Source organism: Bos taurus, chromosome 7 (genome assembly GCF_002263795.3).
Source record: "Bos taurus isolate L1 Dominette 01449 registration number 42190680 breed Hereford chromosome 7, ARS-UCD2.0, whole genome shotgun sequence".
NCBI classification, from domain to species: domain Eukaryota; kingdom Metazoa; phylum Chordata; class Mammalia; order Artiodactyla; family Bovidae; genus Bos; species Bos taurus.
In genome coordinates, this window is record NC_037334.1 from 37315735 (window position 1) to 37337271 (window position 21537).

The following is a 21537-nucleotide window of genomic DNA, read 5'->3' on the forward strand; positions in this document are numbered from 1 at the left end:
AGCATGCTTGTGCGTATTTTAGTTGCCTGTACGAAAGGCAAAAAAAATGGGGGAAGGCGGTCTTATTAGTGGCCCTAGCCCCAATTAGGCAGCAGCAGCCCCAATTAGGGAACAGGTACAGTTTCTAATGCATTTATTTAAGGGAACTCGGCCGAAGGGGGACTGAGACCCTGATCGTCCCAGTGCTTTCCTCGGCCGACCCCATAACTAGTAAATATTGATCCGAGAACTGCTTGGCCGCCAGCGCGAACCAAGTGAGAAGCCCCCTGGGTGCGGGGGCCAACGTGCTCCTTTGCGGTCTTTTCGGCCAGCAGGCAGGGAGCGCGCAACGGCCGGGCCAGGGGGACGTCGTGTGGCCTGCCCAGTGGGCACAAGCCTTGTAACTGTAGGACTTTTGGGCTACTGAACTTTCAAGCGGAGGAAGACTGTGTCTGCCACTCTCCTCCTGATGATAACACAAAAGCGCCTTGGAAGAAGTTGCGATTTAGTTATTCCATGAAGCTGTTGGATACTCATTGGAATTGTGTGTTATTTCTGAAGTTTACAGAATTATTTCTAAGAACAGTGTACAGACGTTCTAAGTTTAAAAGCAGATCGTCGCCACCAGCATTTCTTGCACTATAGTTAATTTGCTTACTTAACATGCTTTATTACCGTGTGTTGTTTGTACGTTAACTAATAGCTGAGTTCATATCGTCGAAGTGTATTTTTAAGTGTACCGGTTTCTATCCAACTCATCTGGGTGCGCAGAGCGTCCGTCACTTCTGGAATTTACCTCTTGATATAGTAATCAGAAAGGCTCGCCGTTCACTTACCCTCATCCTTTAAAACTTTTCCATTTAAAAAAATCGATGAACAAATCCTTTCTTGTAACTTGCTCCTGCACTACGTCTATTTTTATTTTTTTTGATTTGGCAGGGCTCGGCAATGCTGTCCGAGATCTACCCCCCCCCCCCGCCCAGCAAGAGCAAATGCGGGGGTGAGGGGAGGCACGGGCTGGGCTTCTGCGGGTGTCGCCCCCGCCGGGACCTCCACCGAACGCGCCGCGGGCGGGCAATAGTGGTGGAAGGAAGCGGCGCTGACCAGTCGGTCCAAGGCTCCACCTGCGGCCACTGCGCGTAGTTTCTCCCTCTCTCCGCCTCGCTCGCTCCGGTTCACACACAGAGACCGCAGCCCTCCTTTGGGTCGGAGAAGACGCCAGCCAAAGTAGGCGGGGTTGCAGGAGAGTCCGCTTTGCGCAATCCAGTCCGGGACTTGGCTCCGCCCTGGAGCGGCGGCCTCTCTAGTGACAGAGGAGTAGTGAGCGGCACGGGGTGAGGCTGCAGCCAACTCCGCTCCCCGCGCACTTACCCAGGCGCTCCGGCCGCAGCAGCAGCGCTTCTCCGCGGAGCCGACCGCCCGCGATGCCAGCTTAGGAGCGGCGGTAGCGTCCAGCACCGCCACACCCGCGGCGTAGCGCTCCCGGTTGTGAAGCGGAGCTAGAGCGCGCACCCCTGCCCCAGCCCCCACCCCGCCCCCCCACCCTGAAATGACTTGTTAATCGGCGCAAACACCAGCGAAGGGACTCGCCGGAGTGGAATCCAAGTGAAATTTGGATTTGGAGAAGAGTTTCTTGAACATTTCCTCCTTTCTTGTTGGTTTTTTCTTTCTTTTTTCATCTCCCCTTCTCCGCCTGTCATTGGAAATGAATACGGCGCGTTTGCATCCCAGAAAGTAGTCGCTGCGACTGTACCCCCACAGAGACAAGCACCCATGTAGGAATGACAAAGGCTTGCGAAGGAAAGCGCAGCTCGCGGCCCGGAGAGATCCCCTCGATAATGGATTACTAAATGGGATACACGCTGTACCAGTCCGCTCCGAGCCCCGGCCGCCTGCCCGTCGATGCACCGAAAAGGTACGGCTGGGGCGCCCTGGTGCGCCCCACCTCCCGGGCGGTTCCGCTCCCTCCTGCGGGTCCCGGGGCCGCGGTCCGCACACCGTGTCGGCTTTGTGGTGCTTGCGTTTTATTTTGTCTTGTGTCTGTCTTCCGAGCGTTGCCCGGCCCTGGGGGAGCAGTCGCGAGCCCTGTCCGCCGCTCCTCTCCGCCCTGCGCCCCAGAGACCTCCGGGCTCCGCGTTATGAGCTTCCCCACTCGCGTCGCGCACACGCCAGGCGCCGCTCGGGACCCCAACCGCGCGGATAGCTGCCTGGCCCTGGGAGGTGTGTGCAGTATCCCTGGGGGGTCGTCCTCACTTTCGGGCCAGCGGGCAGCAGAGAGGCCAAGAAAGGGTGAGATTCTCGGAAGCGCCCGGTCCTGGTGCGAAGGCAGGGGAAGGGGTTCTACCCTCGAGGGCTAGAGGAGGTTCGGTCCAAGAGCGCTGTTTTCGCTCGACACTAGGTTTGGGTTCGAGGTGGGAGGAGGGGTTCCACAGACACGGAGAGATTGGGGGTGGGGGGCAAAGAGAGTCTTTTGTTGTCGGCGCGGGGTCTGGGCTGGGCTCAGTGGAGTGCGGGAAACTTGTAATGGCCCTGGCACCCGCGCACCCTGCCACTTGGTGACATCCCGGCTCCCGCGGCCGCTGGGCACCAGAGGTTCCGGGCTTTGTTTGCTCGAATGAGTGGCCTCCTCCTGGTGTGGCGCGGCTTCCCCGCCCTGGGTCCTATTCCCCGCCGCAGCTCCCTCCTGGGCGGCGAAGACAGCATCTGTAGCGTCTGCGTCCCTCTCGGGCACAGAACCCCGTGCCGGGGGCTGGCGCCCGCTGCTCCCTCTTCCAAATACTACGTGGTCCCTCTTCGGAAAGGAGGTGTCCCGGGAGGGGGAAGGGTGGGAAGACCTGGCTAGAAATGGCTCAGTACTTGCTAACCAGACGAGACCTCTGCAGGGGCCCGGGGTTCTCGATTGTCCGGACTACTTGCTGCGTGTAGAGCGCTGCCTCGCTGGCAGTGGGGCGCTCCGCTGCCAACCCAGCCCGACAGGGCCCACCCACTCTGCATGACCCCGCTGGGATGGGAAGTGTTTCTCCCCCGTCTCCCAGATGCTCTGCTTTTTTTCTCGGCTCCCCACCGTATTACACGGTGCATAGCAGGATCCCGTAGTCCGTTCCCTCCTTCCACGACCGGAACGGTACAGGGGGAGCCAGGGAGCAGTCTTAGACTTGTGGGTATCGGGAAAGGAAACAGGATTCCGCTGTCTTTCCCGCTCCCTCGCCGCCGCCACCCTCCGCCCAGCGTCTCCTCCTCTTCTTCTTTTTTTTTTTTTTTTTCCCTGCACGGGGTCACTCGACCAGGCACTTCTGGAAAGTTTCTCTGAAGGCCAGGGAATGGGCGGGGGAGGGCACGACCGATTTCGGGCTCAGCACGTGCACCCCGCGGGAAAACGGACCCCCAGGGAGGTGGACAGACTGCCCAGGATATGGCTAGGAGGCAGGAGCCAGGAGCCAACCCTTCGGAGATTGGCACCCCGGCCGATGGTCAGCTTGGTTGGGGTCGCGGTGCGGCACTTGCTGGACTGGTCTCTCAAGCAGTCGAACAAGGGGAGGGCCTGGGGAGGGGCGAGAAGGGGAAGTTTCCCAGCAGGACTCGGAAGCTGGTCCGGCCACTGTGGACAGCGGCTGGCGCGAGGGTGCGTGTGGACACCGGCCGGGGATCGCTGGCTCCAAGCGCAGCATCTCCAGTGTCCTGCACCCAGCTCGCCGTTTTCCAGCCGGCGGGTGTTCAGGAAGGAGCAGAGCCGGGAGTCAGGTGTGCGTGGAGCCAGGGAGGCCCCGCTGTTTTCGCAGCCAAGGCAAACACTTCCAAGGGGCCTCCCCCTACCTGTTTTGCAAGGAGCAGCCCCTCCAGCCACTCCGCGTCGGTCCTTGGGAGAAAGGCGGCTGCTTAGTGAATCTGCTGACGATCACGGTGGGATCGTGGGATCGCTCTCTGCTTGGGCTGGATGGAAATTAAGTAGCAGCTGAGTGTGATCCATGAAAGGTTGAAAACACAGGCGTGTGAACACACACACGTACAGACACAGACTCTCTAACATGTACGCCCAACTTTCTTTGCCTCCAATCTGAAAAGACGTTTAACCCAGTGGCAGTGTCCTGCCAGCAGGTCTCAGGAAAGCTATTTAATGCCCCCCAGCGCTGACTCTTAAGTCTTTCCGGGTAGGAAGGTCGAGTGCCTTTGCCTTGCCTTTCTCTAATCCTGATAATTGTCTGGTCTTCTTTCAACATACCTCTTGGGCATTAAGTCCACAGACTGCCACTCTGATGACAGTGAGACGATTGTTGGTTCCAGATAATATGAATCTTTATTAAGATTTTTTTCCCCCCAAAGTAAAGATGCTGGTACATATTTCTGAATGGAACATCTGATTTTTCACACCCTTTCCAAATGACTACAGAGGTCAAGATTGCAAGTATTTTGTATGGTTCTTTAATACCCTTTTAGTCTGCATGGAGCAGTTTTTATAGTAAGCTTTGATTAAACTACTCCAGGCATCAGAGTTAATTATTAACCTAACCTTAAATATAGTGGCAACACTGTGTGTCTCCACCTATTAACCTAAACTATCTGTTAAAAAAAATTGCACTATTTGAATTTGGCTTACCCATGCTTGTTTATATGGTAACTTTTATTTGACTCTTGAGTAACCACTACTGTCTATTATTATTTTGGTTTTAGGACCTTCTTAAATGAGGTGCTTTGCAAGCCAGTCTGAAAGCAGAAATGAATAACCATCAGATTTAAACCTTTTTTGTGTTAGGCATTCTAGTTCATTTTTCTTATTTACACTGTTTGATGGCAATCTTCCCTAAGTGTTCTGTTTTGCAGTTATTACCCTTTAGAGATGGGCCACAGTCTCATAATGCATTTAATGTTCAACAGACACCTAAGATCGTTATCTCAGGGGCTACTTGCAGAGTATACTCATTGGATAAAACCATCTAAGTTTAAATAAGTTAAAATTTCATAAGAACCAGTATAGAAACTCAAGTAAATGTTGAATGAGTAAAGGAAAGAAACAGTCCCAAATGGGTCACGTGTCTCCACTTGAAGGCGACCTGGGCACATTTTTTCCCCTGCAGTGAAAAAGAAAAAAAAAATCTGTGCCTTTAAGTAAGTGGTTATAATAAAGTGGCAGTAAGTGCAACTCTTTATTTACACACACAGACACACACACACAAACATACACCCCTCAAGTTCTTTCAAAGTCTAGTGACTGCTTTTCCCATCATTAAAAAAATATAGCATTTGCATTTCGAGGAGGTGGATAACATCGCCAGCCAAGTGTGTTGAATCAGAAGGATGGCAAGAATTAGGAAGACTGTTATCATCATTGAATACAAATAAGACACCCAAATTAAGAACTTGTATTAAATTCGGAATAAATCTTCCTGCTTTTAAAGGCAAATGGGTAGTTGCATTCCTTTAGGAAATGGAAGGAAAAATACTGTTTTGGACAAGGAGGTAAGTCAGATACTTAAGGTTGTGTACACAGTGCTTCAGCTCTCTTCTGAGCAGGACAAAAGAGTAATGATGGGAGAAAAAGTTTTTTTTAGAACTAGATTGCCAAGAGCTAATATATTCTCCCATCATATTTGTTTGCAGAAAGGAATCACAGAACAAGCCAAACTAATTGCAAATGCTTTAATTAGGCATCTGCCATTTGCAGCAGTAGAAAGTCTAGGAAAGTCTGCACAAATCCCTGCACTGCCTTCCGCCCTCCACACACACTTAAAGTTCATCGCCCTCCTCCCAGAGTGAGTGTTCCTGGGTGTTCACATCTCCAGGGGAAGCCTGGAAGCCTCCTGTTGGGACCTCCCAGTGTCCCCCACTCTCTTGGGGTGTCCTGGAGCCAAGTTGTCTCTGAGAGATTTCTATTCCAGAGTGAAGGCTTTTCTCCTCTGCCTTAAAATGTGCTGCAAGAGCAACTGAGCTATTTCTCTACTGGCAACCACACAGCTGCCTCTTGGGGATATGGGAAGGGAGGGAAGGGAGGGAGGCATTTAATCCCTTTGAAATGGGCAAGTAAGATGTCATACCACACAAACCTCAATGGGGGAAGGGAGTTGAGCATACTTCTTAGCCTGGGACTATTACAGTATAGTTTATACACAAGGGTAGGGTATACACTCATTTGCAAGCAGATGAGTGCTTGTAAAACCTTTTTATTAGAATAATTCTAATTATACTAATGGAGAATGTCATATATAACTATCAATATTCTGATCTTTCCCAAATAACCCCTTCAGCACAGATCTTTCTCCTCCACATATGCCTTTCTTATCATCTTTTCCATTTTGGTAAATGGCAGTTCTAGCCTCTGAGTTGCTTAGGCCAAGAAACTCGAGAGTTATCCTCGACTGGCCTCTCTCTGATGTCATCACCTGTTCTCACTGCCATGTTGTTGGCCCCACCTGCAGAGAGCATGCAGACTCCTTCCAGGTCTTCCACCTCAGTGGCCCTCACACTGGCCAAACCCCTGTCTCCATCTGCCTGCCGGGGGATCTACCGGGCTAGCCTCCCGGCTACTCTCCCACCTTTGGTCTATGTCCCCTACAGTCTTTTCTCAACACAGCAGCCAAAGTGATAAATATTTTTAAAAGCAAAATCTCATCAGCTTACGTGTTCTCAAATGCTTTCCCATCTTATTCCATCAAAGCCAGAGTCCTTCCTATGATCTTTGTGGACCCACATGATCTGCACTGGGGCCCCCACCTTTCTGACCTCCACTCTTCCTTGGGGTCACTTGAGCATACCCTCTCCCAATCTGGCCCTTTGCAGGGGCTTGCCCTTTCAAGGCTTGGGGCATGCCTTTGCCCAGAGAGCTGCAGAATTTGCTTCTCCTCTCCTCCTGCAGGTTCTCTGCTCACATGTCGCTATCTCAGTGAAGCCTTTCCTGATCATCTTTCTTACTTCACCATTTTTCCCCCAACACTCCCTAACCCAGTGGACAGCCTCAGGGTTTTTTTTTTTTTCCCCTTAGGACTTTTCACATCCTGACAGACTGTTGGTTGTCCCCATTTATTTTCTGTCTTCTGCTGGAACATAACGCCACAAGGGTAGACATTCTCATGTCTCATTGCTGTCTCCAGCACCAACACCTGTGCCTGTCACATCACAGGCCTTTCATAACAAGTACTTGTTGAATGAATGAAGAGGGAATCGTTTTGTGAACAGCCAATCTTTTTCACCTGCTCCTGTTTCTCTGTGTGTCCATCAAATGAGACGTCTCTCTGCCTTGATGAGTGTGTGTGTGTGTGTGTGTGTGTGTGTGTAGCACTGTCTTCCATGTACACAGGTGATGTGCCTCATATACCATCAGTGGGTCATCCCTTTGTGATTGTTTTCCCAGTCTTGGTGATGGATTGGAGCCTGCCTGTTCCCACACTCGCGCCCATCAGTCCCCGTTCTGTAGTTCAGAGCGCACATCTGTGGGACACCTGGTTGAAGCTGGCGGGACTGTGAGTTAGGTAGAATCAACCTTCTAAAAAACAGAGCTAAGAAGACAGCCAGCACTTATGGGGCTTGAGCTTTTGACCCTGGACTCATTTGTTCTGCATTCTAACCGCTGGCCCCAGAACCTTCTTGCCTTTTAGGAGTTTGCTCAGAGTAGTTTTTAAAATTCAAGTTTCCATCAGGAGGAATAAACATGCGCATTAACTAACTCACATTTCTGCCCGGTCCCAGTGCAGTGATGACTATTGTTGAAGATCCTGTGCTTGAAGTTAGATGACCTGAGTTCCGGGCTCATTACCACGGACAAGCCCCTTAACTCTTTTGAAGGTCAATATTTTAAATAAAAACTGTAAAGAGTAAAAATGCATGCTTTCTATCTAGTAGAAGTATAGGGAGAATAATACAAAATCATGAGTGTGATTGTATTTGGTAAAATATAAAATGCACTGTGGTTTGACAAGTTTGACAAGTTTGATGCTAACTCCCTTCTCATCTCCAGAGACCCCAGGCCTAGCAGAGACCCTGCTTCATTGTCGTTTATAGAACAAAAGAAAGATTATACCTTGTGGATATCATTTTAATGTTAACCACATGATGAAATTAAATAAGGTCCTCAGACTTACTGAAAATAATCTAGGTAGTGTATGGATGGCAAATTTATGAATCAGATGCCAACCGTTTCAACTAGTGATTGTTTTCAATGTGACCATTAAATTAGGCAAGGTCATAGGAGTATCACTCTGCCAGGCATTATTTTTTTTTTAAGTAAGGGCATTTTTTTGCTCAGGTAAGTTTTAAATGGTTCACATCAGTGAAAGCATTGGGACCTCCCTCGTGGTTCCGTGGTTAAGATTCCTTGCTGCCAGTGTGGGGGGTGGGGTGGGGCATGGGTTCCATCCCTGGTCATGGAGCCGAGATGCCACAAGCTTTGAGGCACCACCAAAAGATAAACAAACAAAACTACAGACAAAATAAAATGAAAGCATTAATGTAGAACAGACACACCAGGGTAAAGTTTTGATCTCTGGTATATACTGCTATCTTCCCCATCAAATGCAGGGCAAATTCATTAGGTTTTGTGGTGTAAAGTCTCTAAAAATGTGGAGGGACTGTAGACAGCTTGCGAGGTGATGCAGAGGTCACAGTCTTAGGCAGACACAACACAGATTTGCATACCCCCGCCTTTTTTTTTGCCATTTACAAATAGCCGTGACTTTGAGGAAGTTACATCTCTTGTCTCAGTTTCCATTTGTCAGTGCTGGTGGTGTTATTGTTGTTGAGGAGAGGAAATACGACAACATCTGTAAGATTCATGGCACAATGCCTGACACTACACACACTCATTAAATATGAGGTGTTATTTTTATTTGGGTGACAGTTGTCATGGAGAGTGCCCTGGTGGGGAGAGGACCAAAGGAAACGGCCTTTCACATCTGCAACATGAAGAGAGGATGCAAAGGAAATGACCTTTGGACTAGAAAGGAACATTCACACCATAAGCTGGCCACGATGTCAGGGGTTCTAAGCAGAGGAGTGTGTGAAAGGGTCACTTGCGTGAGAAGAAGAGCTGGGATCCTTTGCCTAACTTTGGAAGTGGAAACATTATACCCAAAACAGGGAAGAAGAAAACACTATACCAGTAAAACAATAGCAAACAGCTATTTATATCTGTTTATCTGTATATCAACGAAGTACCCAAAGGACAGTTGTTTTTAAAAAATGATAGCTTTCACTTACTACCACTGTAAAAGTAAAATACACACACAGCCTGTATCCACTAAGGAATCTGAGAGCACCCACATTTAGAATCTGAGAGCTGCCCATAATGACCATTCAGGGATGAGCTAAGTTGACCCCAAGGACCACACACGTGTCACAGAGGAGAAGCTTGGCTGTCGGTCAACTCTTCCAAGAAGCTATGGCTGGGATCTGCATGAGTTTCTTCATGGTGGACATATACTTGCCAGATGACTCTTCCATGGCCAAACCTGACATAGTGACAGTTTGGGAGTGCCTGAATCTCCATGCCGAAGCAAACCACTACTTTCCCACAAGGTGGCACAGTGGTAAAGAATCCACCTGCCAATGCAGGAGACACAGGTTTGATCCCTGGGTCGGGAAGATCCCTTGGAGAAGGAAATGGCAACCCACTCCAGTATTTTTGCCAGGGAAATCCCATGGACAGAGGAGCCTGGTGGGCTACAGTCTATGGGGTCGCAAAGAGTTGGACTAACTTGGAGACTGAGCACACCTTTCCCACCAAATGCAGAAAATAGTCAGCTGACCCCAGTGGAGACAGGGATTACGCTACTGCTGATATGCTGATACACAACCTGAAATTTGATTCAAATGATAGCCATAGATGTCCTTATCAGTGAGAAGACTCTGACTCCTCAAGAGCATAGCAAAAGGGGCAATAAATTGTTATTATCACTCCAGTTCCCTGAAGGAGTAAGAATCCCTCCATGCTTAGAATTACAGTTATTTTCATCTAGGACAAAATTTTTCTCTTAAATTTTGTAAGCGGAAAGAGGATGTACAGAGAGCAGAATAAATCAGCAATCCACAGGCCCCAAAGACTGAAGGACCAGCTCCCGCGGAGCAGCCTGTGCGATGACTGGTGCTTTGAGAGTGTTGTTAGTATAGATGTTTCCACATTCAGCCTTCAGACCTGAGGATTTCATTTAGTATGACTCAGCACTTTCGAGTGGTTTCCAGCTAACCTATAATTGCCATCTGCAGAAACTTTAAATCAAAGAATCCAAGCCAATTTGAAAACCTTAGCCGATGAATTTCTAAAATTGATGTTATTTATCCCTCTCTTATCCCTTCTGCCCTCACACGTGTTTAAGACCAAGCCTTTGTCCATGGTTTGATTTGAAGCATTTATAGAAGAGAACAGCATCTGGCATCAAAACACAATGAAAACACACCACTGGAAAATAAGCATTTGAGGGACTGGGAAATAAACAATCTATTATGGTTTCATGTTATATGAGAGTTTTAAAGACAAGCTATCTGTGGATCCATTCTTTTTTCCTTTTTCTTATTCCTGAGTCTTTTTTTTTCAGGAGCATATTCAATCTTTTCATTAATATTGCAGTGATTCCAGTGCTCCCCCGACTCCTGCCCCCGAGACTCTTACTGCCCTTGAATGAGGAAACTAAGAGAATACTGATGGAGCTGGTGAATGAAAAAGTTCCTTTCCTGAACATGGAATGCTTTATGAAAAAAATTGCACTCCATAAAAGACACTCACAACAGTCCAGCGACTGTCTCTCCTTTTTACCCAAGAGCCACTTGACTTCATTCACGTATTTTGGTGTATGAATGCATTTGTTCTTAGGCCTCAGAAACCCAGGTGGAAAACCAGCCTATAAAGCCTTGCATTATTCTAAAAATGTGAGCTCTGAGTTACTTTAAGAACATTTTCTGTAGAGTGAGCGCTAAACAGAAAACAAACTGTTTACAGCATTCTAAACTGGAGTCTACGTAGCAGGATGGCAGTTGGGTGGATTTTTATAAATACTCGTTAATGGTTTCCGAGATGGATTCTGTGCTAATTCTTCTCACATCATGAATGATGGCCCTAGCTAGACACTGTTGCTGAGATCTTCATCTATTAATCATGGAGGCTGCTTTCTTATTCGGTTGCCATAGTTTCAGGGCCTCAGATAGTGTTGGGGTGTCTTGGGAAAGGTTTGAGATAGACTAGGCTTGAGAGCCTCGCAGTGATTTTGGCAGCCATGGTCTTCTGAAAGCACTGAAAACAACTTCTCGTATAATTCAGCATTGGATTAAAAGAGGCGACTTCTGAGAGTGTCTCTCTGGACCTTGTTATGTGCGCATCCAGCTGATATTTACTCCAGGATCTGTCTCTCACTCAGTCTTGCTGGTAAAGAATTACGGTCCAGGGGCTGGTGGCACTTTCATCCTTGGACAAGCCAAAGGGTGCAAACCCTTCGTTAGGCTGTTCCTACACATGGAGGTAAATGAGGCCAGTCCTGACTTCACTCACATTTCAGTCTCATAATTGGGTTTCGGCTCTGCAGATGGCTAAATAAATAAAGTGACCTCAGGAGTGTTGAATGTTGTGCTTTGGTATGGCCATGTGAGCATTCAGTGCTTTCCTTCAGGTTTTCCCCTTAATTTTTTCAGGTTCGACATACATTACTGAAGGGCTAGGGACCATTTGACTGCGTTTTGCAACACTGTCCCAGAGGTCTACTGCTTTGCCAGTTCTTGAGTGTATGAGCGATTTTTTTTCTTCCTGTAATTATAATATCTTACTATGTCAGAGTGATAAGGAAAAGCTCTCCAGTTGTGGCCATAGTGTGTGAGTGACCCAGTCAAGAGAAGATGTGGAGGAGTAAATTGCTACAAGAGGGAGATACACTCCACAATTTATGGGCTTCGTGTGCAGTGGAGAACACAGCTTTCCTTTGTTAGGTAAATCTGGCCTCATATGACAGATACGGGTACATGTCTTCACATTTTAGTTCCCATATTCCAAGTGGACTTTCAAGGATTCCTACCCATCTAAGCCCAGCCATTTCATTCCTTTGTAGATTAAAACATAAAACTGTCTCACACTTGAAGCACACAGCACTGGATTCAGGACATGCAACACAGCATATGAAAATCCAGGTGGGTTCAGAAGAAGCAAACCTTGCATTCATTATAAATGGGCTTAATCTAGAAAATTAGTCATTTTTTTAAAAAACTAGGAAATGACAGGGCAAGCTTCAAAGCAGCCGTTTTAAATTTCCACAGATCCGGCCTGCCAAAATTTTTACTTAAGATCAACAAGCATTTGTAATGCACGTGCCTATTAAATTGACCCCTCCCTTACTCAGCCACACTCACTGATTGATTTTAGAGGCCAATAATTTGAAGTAAATGAAAAGGATAACATGGCCTTAATTGCTACTGGCTTCACCAGGCTTCTGGGCACCAGAATTCCTTGTGGAGAAACACTTTTAAGTGTCACAGCAGTTTTTGATCATGTGGTCTGGCTTACCCATAGGCCACAATTATCCCCCAGCCCTTCCCCACCTCCCTCCAACATCTCTGGAGAAGCAAAGAAAACATGCATATGTAAATTCAGTCTTACGGACTATTGATTATTTGGTAGGGTCAGAAAATAGGTCCTGCTCCTTCTATGGTATTCTTACGAGATAGTTGTTGTTGTTTTTAAAAAAGGCATAGAGTGGGAAGGACAAAGGGATTCATATTTCAGATCAGAAACTTTTTCTGCTCCAAGGAGAGTTTCTGGGAATTGACTTTGCTGTCCTCTCGACAATCCAAGATGTGATTACTCTTCAGTATCTGGTCAGACACATCGCACACCGGAGCCTGAAGAAAAGTCACAGGGCTTTTGTGAGGCTGTCAGTCAAATACAATGTAGACTTTAATTAACCTTAATTAATGATTTCTGATTACAGATTTTTTTTTTTTTGGTGCCTCCAAGGCATCAATACCTTGGAGGCTGCATTCTGTTGGAACATTTTCAGACAGCAGTGACTTGAACATGCTTCCATTATCTTGCCATGCAGACTACATGAGGTTCTTTATGAGAAACATGATTCTGTATCATTCACAGAATGGTCATGTAAAGAATGAAATATCACTTGGGGGAGAGTTCAAACTGATAAGTGGTACAAAGTGTTTTTAATCTTTAGAGGAACCATTTTTTATTTTAACTTAACAAATTTGTTGATATTTACTGGCACCTAGCTGGATTTGAGGCCATGCTTTACAAAAATAGAATGAGACTTTAAGTGGTGGTGCCCCAGGTCTTTCAAATGAAAGCCATTGTATGCTGGTGGTGCTGGATCAAGTGGTATTTCCTTTGTCTGCTGAAAAGAATCCGCTTGCTACTGCAAGAGGCTTGGGTTTGATCCCTCGATTGGGAAGATCCCCTGGAGAAGGAAATGGCTACCCACTCCAGTATTCTTGCTTGGAGAATTCCATGGACAGAGGAGCCTGGTGGGCTCTAGTCCACCGAGTCACAAAGAGTCGGACACAACTTGGCAACTAAACAACAACAACAAAATACTCTTTCTTGAGTGCTAACCATAGTGATTGAAACACTTATAAGCACTGGAGAAACTGGCCTTACTTTTGGTTTATTTGGAGGGAATGATGCTGAAGCTGAAACTCCAGTACTTTGGCCACCTCATGCGAAGAGTTGACTCATTGGAAAAGACTCTGATGCTGGGAGGGATCAGGGGCAGGAGGAGAAGGGGACGACAGAGGATGAGATGGCTGGATGGCATCACCGACTCGATGGATGTGAGTCTGAGTGAACTCCGGGAGTTGGTGATGGACAGGGAGGCCTGGCATGCTGCGATTCATGGGGTCACAAAGAGTCGGACACAACTGAGCGACTGAACTGAGCTGAACTGAACTTTTCCTTGTGTCATGAGTTTTGGGACAGATGTCAAGTAACTGAACTATAATGTTAACACACTATTTACATTCAACTTTTAACCAGAGGGCCTAATGAAAGTTAGGTATAATATATTAATGCCAACTTATGAGTTAAGTTTCTGTGTGAATAATCACTTTGCAGCTTATCTGAAACTCTTAATAGCATATAACCTATCTGGTTGAGTATAATTTGTGCTTATGAATTATAAATGCCTAGCTTTTACAATTAAGCTTACCAATCTAGAAGCATCTTTAATGAGAAATTACCTAAATTAAATTGACTGATACTATTTGCTGTACTGTGTTCTAGGGTAGTGATTACCTAAAATATAGGCAAGATGGTTGCCCCCCTGCATGCAATATGGTTTTACTTTTAACAGAAGTAAAGTCAACCCAGTGTCATGATCCCATGTTTGCCCAAAGAAGAGAATATGCTACTGGTATCATCTAGAAAGCAGAGTAGTTTCCTATATAGCCAAGGGGAAGGCAACATCTTTTGGATACTTTTCTCTTTTAAAGGGATGTTTGGCTTACAGGGAAAAGTTTTCTATTAAAAAGGCAACTTTTATCTACAAGATGTTTCCGCTCATTTGTGATGAGGGGAAGTTCAACATGTTGAATATGCTGATTAATTAATTCTCCTGGGAGATCATGGAGGGTGGAGCTTTCGTTTTCATATTTTGCCCTGTCCAGAAACAAGACGTGTTAATACTACTCAAACACATCCGTTCCCAAGAATGAAAAGGACAACGTCACTGCCAGTACTGTTAGAAAACAGCCACTTCCAGTTCCCCAAGCAGATCCTACCACACGCCAGGTGTGCCAGAGGAGGCTTTGAAATGTTGTGAATAGCTTGACATTATCACGTTGTTATTGAGATGCAAATTCTCCAGCACAACTTGCAAAGGTTTTCAACATAGGCAATGTCTATTCTTGCTTATTGTCAACGGAACCCAGTCTTCACTGGAGGGCTTATTCTAATAAAAGTAATCACAGTGCATCTGCAGTGTTTCATCGTTTCTCACTGCCTATGTTTCAAGAGCTCGACATACCTTCCTGGAATGGTATCTTGCAGGGAGAGGACAGACTGACTTTGCAACAGTGAGGTGCACACCCAGGACTGGTCTGCCCAGGAAGAATCTTGCTGCTCAGATTTAGAAGTCAGGCTTACCGATGGTGATCAGCATCAACAGTATTTAACAGTGTTATTACTATTAATAAAGACCTCATTATACAGTCCTTATATTTTTCTAAGTATGTTTACAAACATTGCCTCGTTTAATATCATTACAGCCTAGGTTAGGCAGGGCGGGTATTATTATGCCCAATTTAAAGATGAGATAACTGAGGTTCAGAGAGGTCAAATCATTGGCCTAACAGTATACGCCTCTGGGAAGGGAAGGGCTTGAGACAAGGTCTGAAGCCTTCTGAAACTGAGTTACGCTCTATGACATTGTACAGCTGAATACTTTAAAAAGAATTTGGAAATAATTTAGTCTTCCAACAGAAGATGTTTTCACATTATGCCTACTATGCAGATTGACTCCTGCCACAGAAAAACCTTAGAAGTAGCTTTCCGAGGACTCCACCCAAGGGTTCAGGACCTATACTCCTGCTTCTTGATGCATGCAAATGCAGCTCTTTGTCTCCAGCAGCTCGTAGGACCTTGAGTGTGTCATCCAAAAAGACATCATTTGGAAAATGGAGGATGTTGTTATTTAGGATTCTAGCCCTGTTTGATAGTATGAATAAAAACAAAGGTGGAAACTTTGACCCTGGTGCAGGGTACAACTGGAGGGACAGAGGACTCAACCAGATATTCCTGCAGGAATATCCTCCTGGGGCTTGCAGCCTGTACCTATGAAACAGAAACATGCTTTTAGTGAGGAATAAAGTAGACCGCATGGCTCAACATAAATGGATTTTCCCTCCAACCAAGGTCATTTGACTCCTCTGGTCCACACTGCTGGATGCAGTGAAAGCATCAGGTCCATTTAATTCAGCAGATACATATTTAGCACCTATTCTAGGCAAGTTCTAGATACTGCAGAGACAAAGTGATGACCTAGTTCAGAATCTATTGATCGATTGTGGCATAACCACTCAGGGCCTAGACAGCATATTAAAAAGCACAGACATCACTTTGCCAACAGAGGTCCATATAGTCAAAACTATGGTTTTCCCAATAGTCATGTACAGATGTGAGAGCTGGACCATAAAGATGTCTGAGGGCCGAAGAATTGATGCTTTTGAACTATGGAGATGGAGTACTCTTGAGAGTCCCTTGGACAGCAAGATCAAACCAGTCAATCCTAAAGGAAATCAACCCTGAATATTCAATGGAAGGACTGATGCTGAAACTGAAGCTAATACTTTGGCCACCTGATGCAAAGAGCCAACTCACTGGAAAAGACTCTGATGCTAGGAAAGATTGAAGACAGAAGAAGGGGGTGACAGAGGATGAGATGGTTGGATGGCATCCCTGACTCAATGGACATGAATTTGAGCAAACTCCGGACAGGGAAGCCTGGCATGTTGCAGTTCATGAGGTTGCAAAGAGTTGGACATGGACATAGCGACTGAACAACAGCACTCAAGGCCAGACATTGGGCCCACATACTATCCAGGAAGGTAGATGTGCAAAAAAAAAATACTACAGTGTCTGAGGGCTGACTGTTCTCCATGTCCAAAGCAGTCTGGTAAGGATGCTGAGGACAGAAAGGAGTGCTCTGTCAAGTCTGGGAGGAAGCATTTGAGCTGCACCTAAGGAGTGGACAAGATTTGGGCACCTAGTTGGCAAGGGGCAGAGGAGCAGTGGGGCTAAGAGAGAGGCAGGAGCAAAGGCCAGAGGCAGAGAAATCCAAGATTTGGCCACAGAGCAGCATGGGAAACTCCTGGTGACGGGGGATGTGGCCTGGAAGCCCCACAGACAGAAAGAAGGATGGAGAACAGCCCATGGAGGTCTCGGCCCTGCTTAAGAGGTAGGACTCCAAACTGCGGGCAATTAAAGCTTTTCAGCCAAATGTTGATGTCATCAGACACGTGTTTTGGAAATATAAATCTGCTCATGCTGTGAGTGGAAAAAAGGAAATGGATTCTGGGTGCATTGACAAAGTTTAGCCTTCAGGACTTAGGGGCCAGTTGGACGTGTGGGGTAAGGGGGTGAAGGAGTGAAAAAAATGGTTCCAAGATGTCACATCTGGGGAGCTGAGTGGATAGTGGTGACATTGGCTAAGACAGGCCAGGTTTACAGACAAAAATTGTTCATTTTTAACAGCTATCAGAAACCATATGTAAATGACACATAAGAAGCCAAACACCAAAGCCTGGGACTTAAGTTCTATTGTGCTCATACCCAGCTCTGTAAAATGAGTGCTAAAGATTCTCAAATTAAGAGCACTTAAACTGTTGCATTTGGTCTGGCAGCTGGTACCACTTTCTCCAACATTAGGGAGGTTAATACCATGAGCCGAGGTGGATAATAATGAGAAAGACTGAAGCACCATCCAGCGCATCTATAAAGACTGGCTGCAAAGTGCGGGGCAAGCAAGAAGCTTGTGATTCACTCATGGAAGAATCAAGGCCTGCATCGAGCCACCTGTTTCCTATTTTTTCCATTCTGAACAGTATGCAAGTCTTTGAATTCTGAAATTCAATGTACATGTGTTCACCCCTTCCTTCCCTCCCTCCTCTCCACCCCGCTGTGGGCATATTTATATGAGTGTTTATCTCTTAAGTTGCCTTGTGCAACTGAAATGTTACAGGTGACGTAATTCACAAAACACAAATAACACCTAAATTGTGTTGGTTATTTAATAAGACAGTGTTAGCATACAGCTAGGCGTTTTCTGCTGCATGGTGCTAAAATTGAACACTGCTTATGCAGCAGAAGAAAAAAATGTGTTGAGTAATATTTTATTTAGGAAGAAACCAACCTTCAACTCATAGGTGAACGACACATTACAGATTTCATTTTATGGTTTAAACCTTTGGATAAGTACTGATACCATATAGTTGTCCACAAGAGTCCTCCAATGCCTTTAATGGTGGAAAATAACTAATGTTTATGCTATAAAAAGGAACCCTAAAAAGATGGATATTCTGTCTTTACCCTTCACATTGCATTTTTATTTCAGAGGTTTCTGAATAAAACTTGTAACAGAAGAGTTTTATTCTCTAATAAAGTTTTGTTTGTTATTTTAAAAAGAGGTTGAATAACAGAAGTGAAACAAAACAGGACTAGAAACATCGAGCATCTTCAGGAGGGTTTAACAAATTAGTGAGTTTCTAGAAGGGAGACAACATTTATGAAGTTATTTCCTTTGAAGTCTTCTTTTAAAGGCACATGCAGATTAAACATTAAGGAATGATTCGATGATTTTTTGCTTTTCACTGGGACGCCATATTTGAGCTGCTGTCTATTGTGCGAGGCCAAAAGACTGCCTGTGTAGGCTGCCTTGTTTCTAACTTGTAGGCTGCCCTCTAGTGTTACTTCATCTCAGCACACCCACTTTTGTTCAGATCCCAGGCAAGGTGAAAAAACATACAAATCTTAGCAGCTAGTTAGCAGCTAACCTAGCCCACCTAGACACTGTCTCCAAATACAGTGTTAAAAAGTTTGATGCCTGGTTTGAAACGTGGTAAACACATTTAAGTATGCCCATCCCCAAAGCTCTTGATAGCAAAGAGGACAAAGTTATGTGGAAAACACACACACTGATGACTGGGAACGGAAGTCCGACTCCCTTACAAAGTTAATCATCGGACAAGAAGTTTTAGGACTACATTATCCAATTAATTTCACTGATATTTTTCTTTTATGTCATGCAAAAGAGCAATATACGATAACTTAAGCTCTGTCAAATAAGTCAACAAGACCTTCTTTAACAAGTTTAACTAAAATTACAAATGTCAAGAAAGAATTTTCAACTACCCCTGGGTGGGAGATGTTTGACCAGAGCGACTCACCTCAGAGTTTCTGGCATAATTAGCCCTCAGGGAAAGGTTCTCTAACTTCAGTACACTATCCTATTACAGACCTTCAAAGAGTACATTTCAGCACTTTATAGATTATCCTCTGAAGATATTAAGAAGAGAAGCACGCACTGCAGCCTAAACCATGGCATTAAGTCCTTTCTGACAGTAGCGCCAGCTCTGCTTTTTCTCGGATGAAGAGTAAGCATGCTCCAGAGTCGGCAGTAAGTGGAGAGTAAATTTCAGTTTCGGTGGCTATATTTTGCATGTGTAACCCTGGCATTCTCAGTGGGTTATGGAGGTAACCTTACAACGTTCTGGGTGCATCGAGCTGATAGAAGCAGAGTGATGGACACGAATTTGATAGAAATGCTGACTGATGACAATGATGATGATAATGTCCCTAAAGTTTGAGACTAAGATCAGGAAGAATAACTGAGATCCCATTACTGCTGGAAACACACAGAATGAAGCTGAGGGTTAAAAGTGAATTTAGGAGTCAACTTTTCTTCTAGATGGGTATCATGACGAAGGAGTTAGAAGTCTGAACCCTGGAGTTTCCTGTTCTGTTGGCTGTGAGAACTTGGGAAAGTCACTTCACCTCTCTGTGCCTTGTTTTCCTCATCTGTAAAATGGGAATACTAATAGTACCAACCTCATGAAGCAATTCTGATGACTAAATCAGACGATATGTACCAGAAGAATGTCTGGCATATAATAAGCACTCAGTAAGAATGATCTGGGTCTTCCCCAGTGGCTCAGGGGTAAAGAATCTGCCTGCAATGCAGGAACCACAGGAGATGTGGGCTGGATTCCTGGATTGGGAAGATCCCCTGGAGGTGGGCATGGTGACCCACTCCAGTATTCTTGCCTGGAGAATCCCATGGATGGAGGAGCCTGGTGAGCTACTGTCCATAGGGTCGCAAAGAGTTGGACACATCTAAAACAACTTAGGACACACAAAAATTATCTATTATAATTTGACACCAAATTCTCCCAATGGAATTGGTGAAATTCAGTGCTTCATGTCACTGGGAGGGCATAGTTGACATTGTAAGTTAAAACTGAGAAGACAAGATGATGACAAGATGACAGCGTCCAGATGAGTCTTTCTCTCTGCTTCTGTTGCTATGTCTTTTTCTATGTACTTTTGTGTGTCGGGGCGTGATTTTAAATGGTTGACTGAATAATCCTTCATTTCTTCACTTCATTTAGGAAATATTTTAGTGCGTACCTACAATATGCATCCAGCTATATTATATATTAGTTCCTATGGGATGAGAAGTTAGGTGAATACGTTTTCCTCCCATCTTAATTGTTCTTCGTTGGGTCTGGTGTTCCGCAGGTGGCCTGTATTTATCAGGCTTATGCCACAAACCTTCCTGCACTCTGGGAACAGACTATGTAGGAACTCCAAGGCAGTAATACTGAGGGCTTTTCTCACTGAGGGAGTTTTCTGTGTTAGATTGTAGTCAGGGTTATGTTTGGAATCACAATATTCCAGAGAGGGCTCAGAGGTCTCTGTTTCTCTAACCTGACTCAAAAATCAATGTGTAAATACAAAAAGTTTATACTTTATACAACAAAACTTTAAGATATATATGGCATTAAGTACCTACTCCAGTAAACTGAAAATGTCAAATTGATCCACTGGCTTTAAGTGGCTGTTTTTCACAAAACCCAAAAAACTGAGCACTGAACCGCAGAGTAGATGGATTGAAAAGTGAATCCCCAGTCCAGCCCAGTCTTCACCCCCGCTTCCCTGAGGCACACCGAGAAGACCGAAAGGAGGCTGGGTGGTTAAAGCATAGACACAAGGGCCATGCTGCTCATTAGCTCTCAAGCAGACGCCAAGTTACTTCTGGCTCTATCCATTCAAAGTACTTACTCCAGTGGGCAAAGCCTAATTCACAAATAAGGGAGATGCCGGTCAGCAGTTAGGTAATGTGTTGGCGGCAGGGTACTTCCTGAGACAGATAATGGAGATGTTGGCCCCTCCTCCCCTGTGGCAGAGTGGACTCTGTGTTTGGTATTCACCCAAACACAGAACCATCTGACAGCTGTTTGGTGTTTCCTGTGAAATGGACTTGGGCCCTGGCCAGATGCTAGTGGACAGATGTTCACAACACAAACCTGTCACCAAATAGGCGCTAATTGGTGCCCTCCTAATGATTCGAACAAATAAGGCAGGAATGGGCTGGATCTGCCGTGACCCTCTTGGGGCCCATGCCTACCTTTCCCGGCTTGTGGACGAGGCTTTGTTGGGAAACCCGGCTCTCTCCAGCCTCAGGGATTTGGGGTTCCTGGACCCTGTGATATAATACCTCCACAGGGATAGTCAGTGTCTGCTTTGTGTGTACGGAGGTCTGTACGTAGGTACTTAGAATTGAAACCTTTCTAGAAAGTGGGCAGATCAGGTTGTTTAGACTACATCACTCACCAAGGCAAGTCTTAAGGGTGGAGAATTTTCTCCACAAATTTGGTTTCTGTGCCGTAGTTTTTGATACTTTACAAAAATCATTACCTTCATGGGAATCCTCAAACAGAATGTGTGCGCTCATTTCACACCTCTGGTTTACCTGGTTAGCTGCAGCGTAATTTTGTTCAAATGTTTTGGATAAAATGGTTTTTAAAAAACTAAGTGAGTTGAAAGTGAGTATTTCAGGGTCAAACTGGTTTGACAATGCCTCATTCATAATTAGGTGG

General features: G+C 45.6%; 1 protein-coding gene across 3 annotated transcripts in view; it reads left to right on the forward strand.

The window, feature by feature from the left end:
* The first annotated feature begins 1290 nt into the window (after nucleotides 1-1290).
* SEMA6A (semaphorin 6A) overlaps nucleotides 1291-21537 on the forward strand; it is a 131241-nt gene continuing 110994 nt past the window's right edge. For all 3 annotated transcript variants that reach the window (XM_005209138.5, XM_005209139.5, XM_005209140.5), the window contains exon 1: nucleotides 1291-1894. The gene's annotated coding sequence lies outside the window, so the exon portion shown is untranslated. The remainder of the gene's footprint in view (nucleotides 1895-21537) is intronic.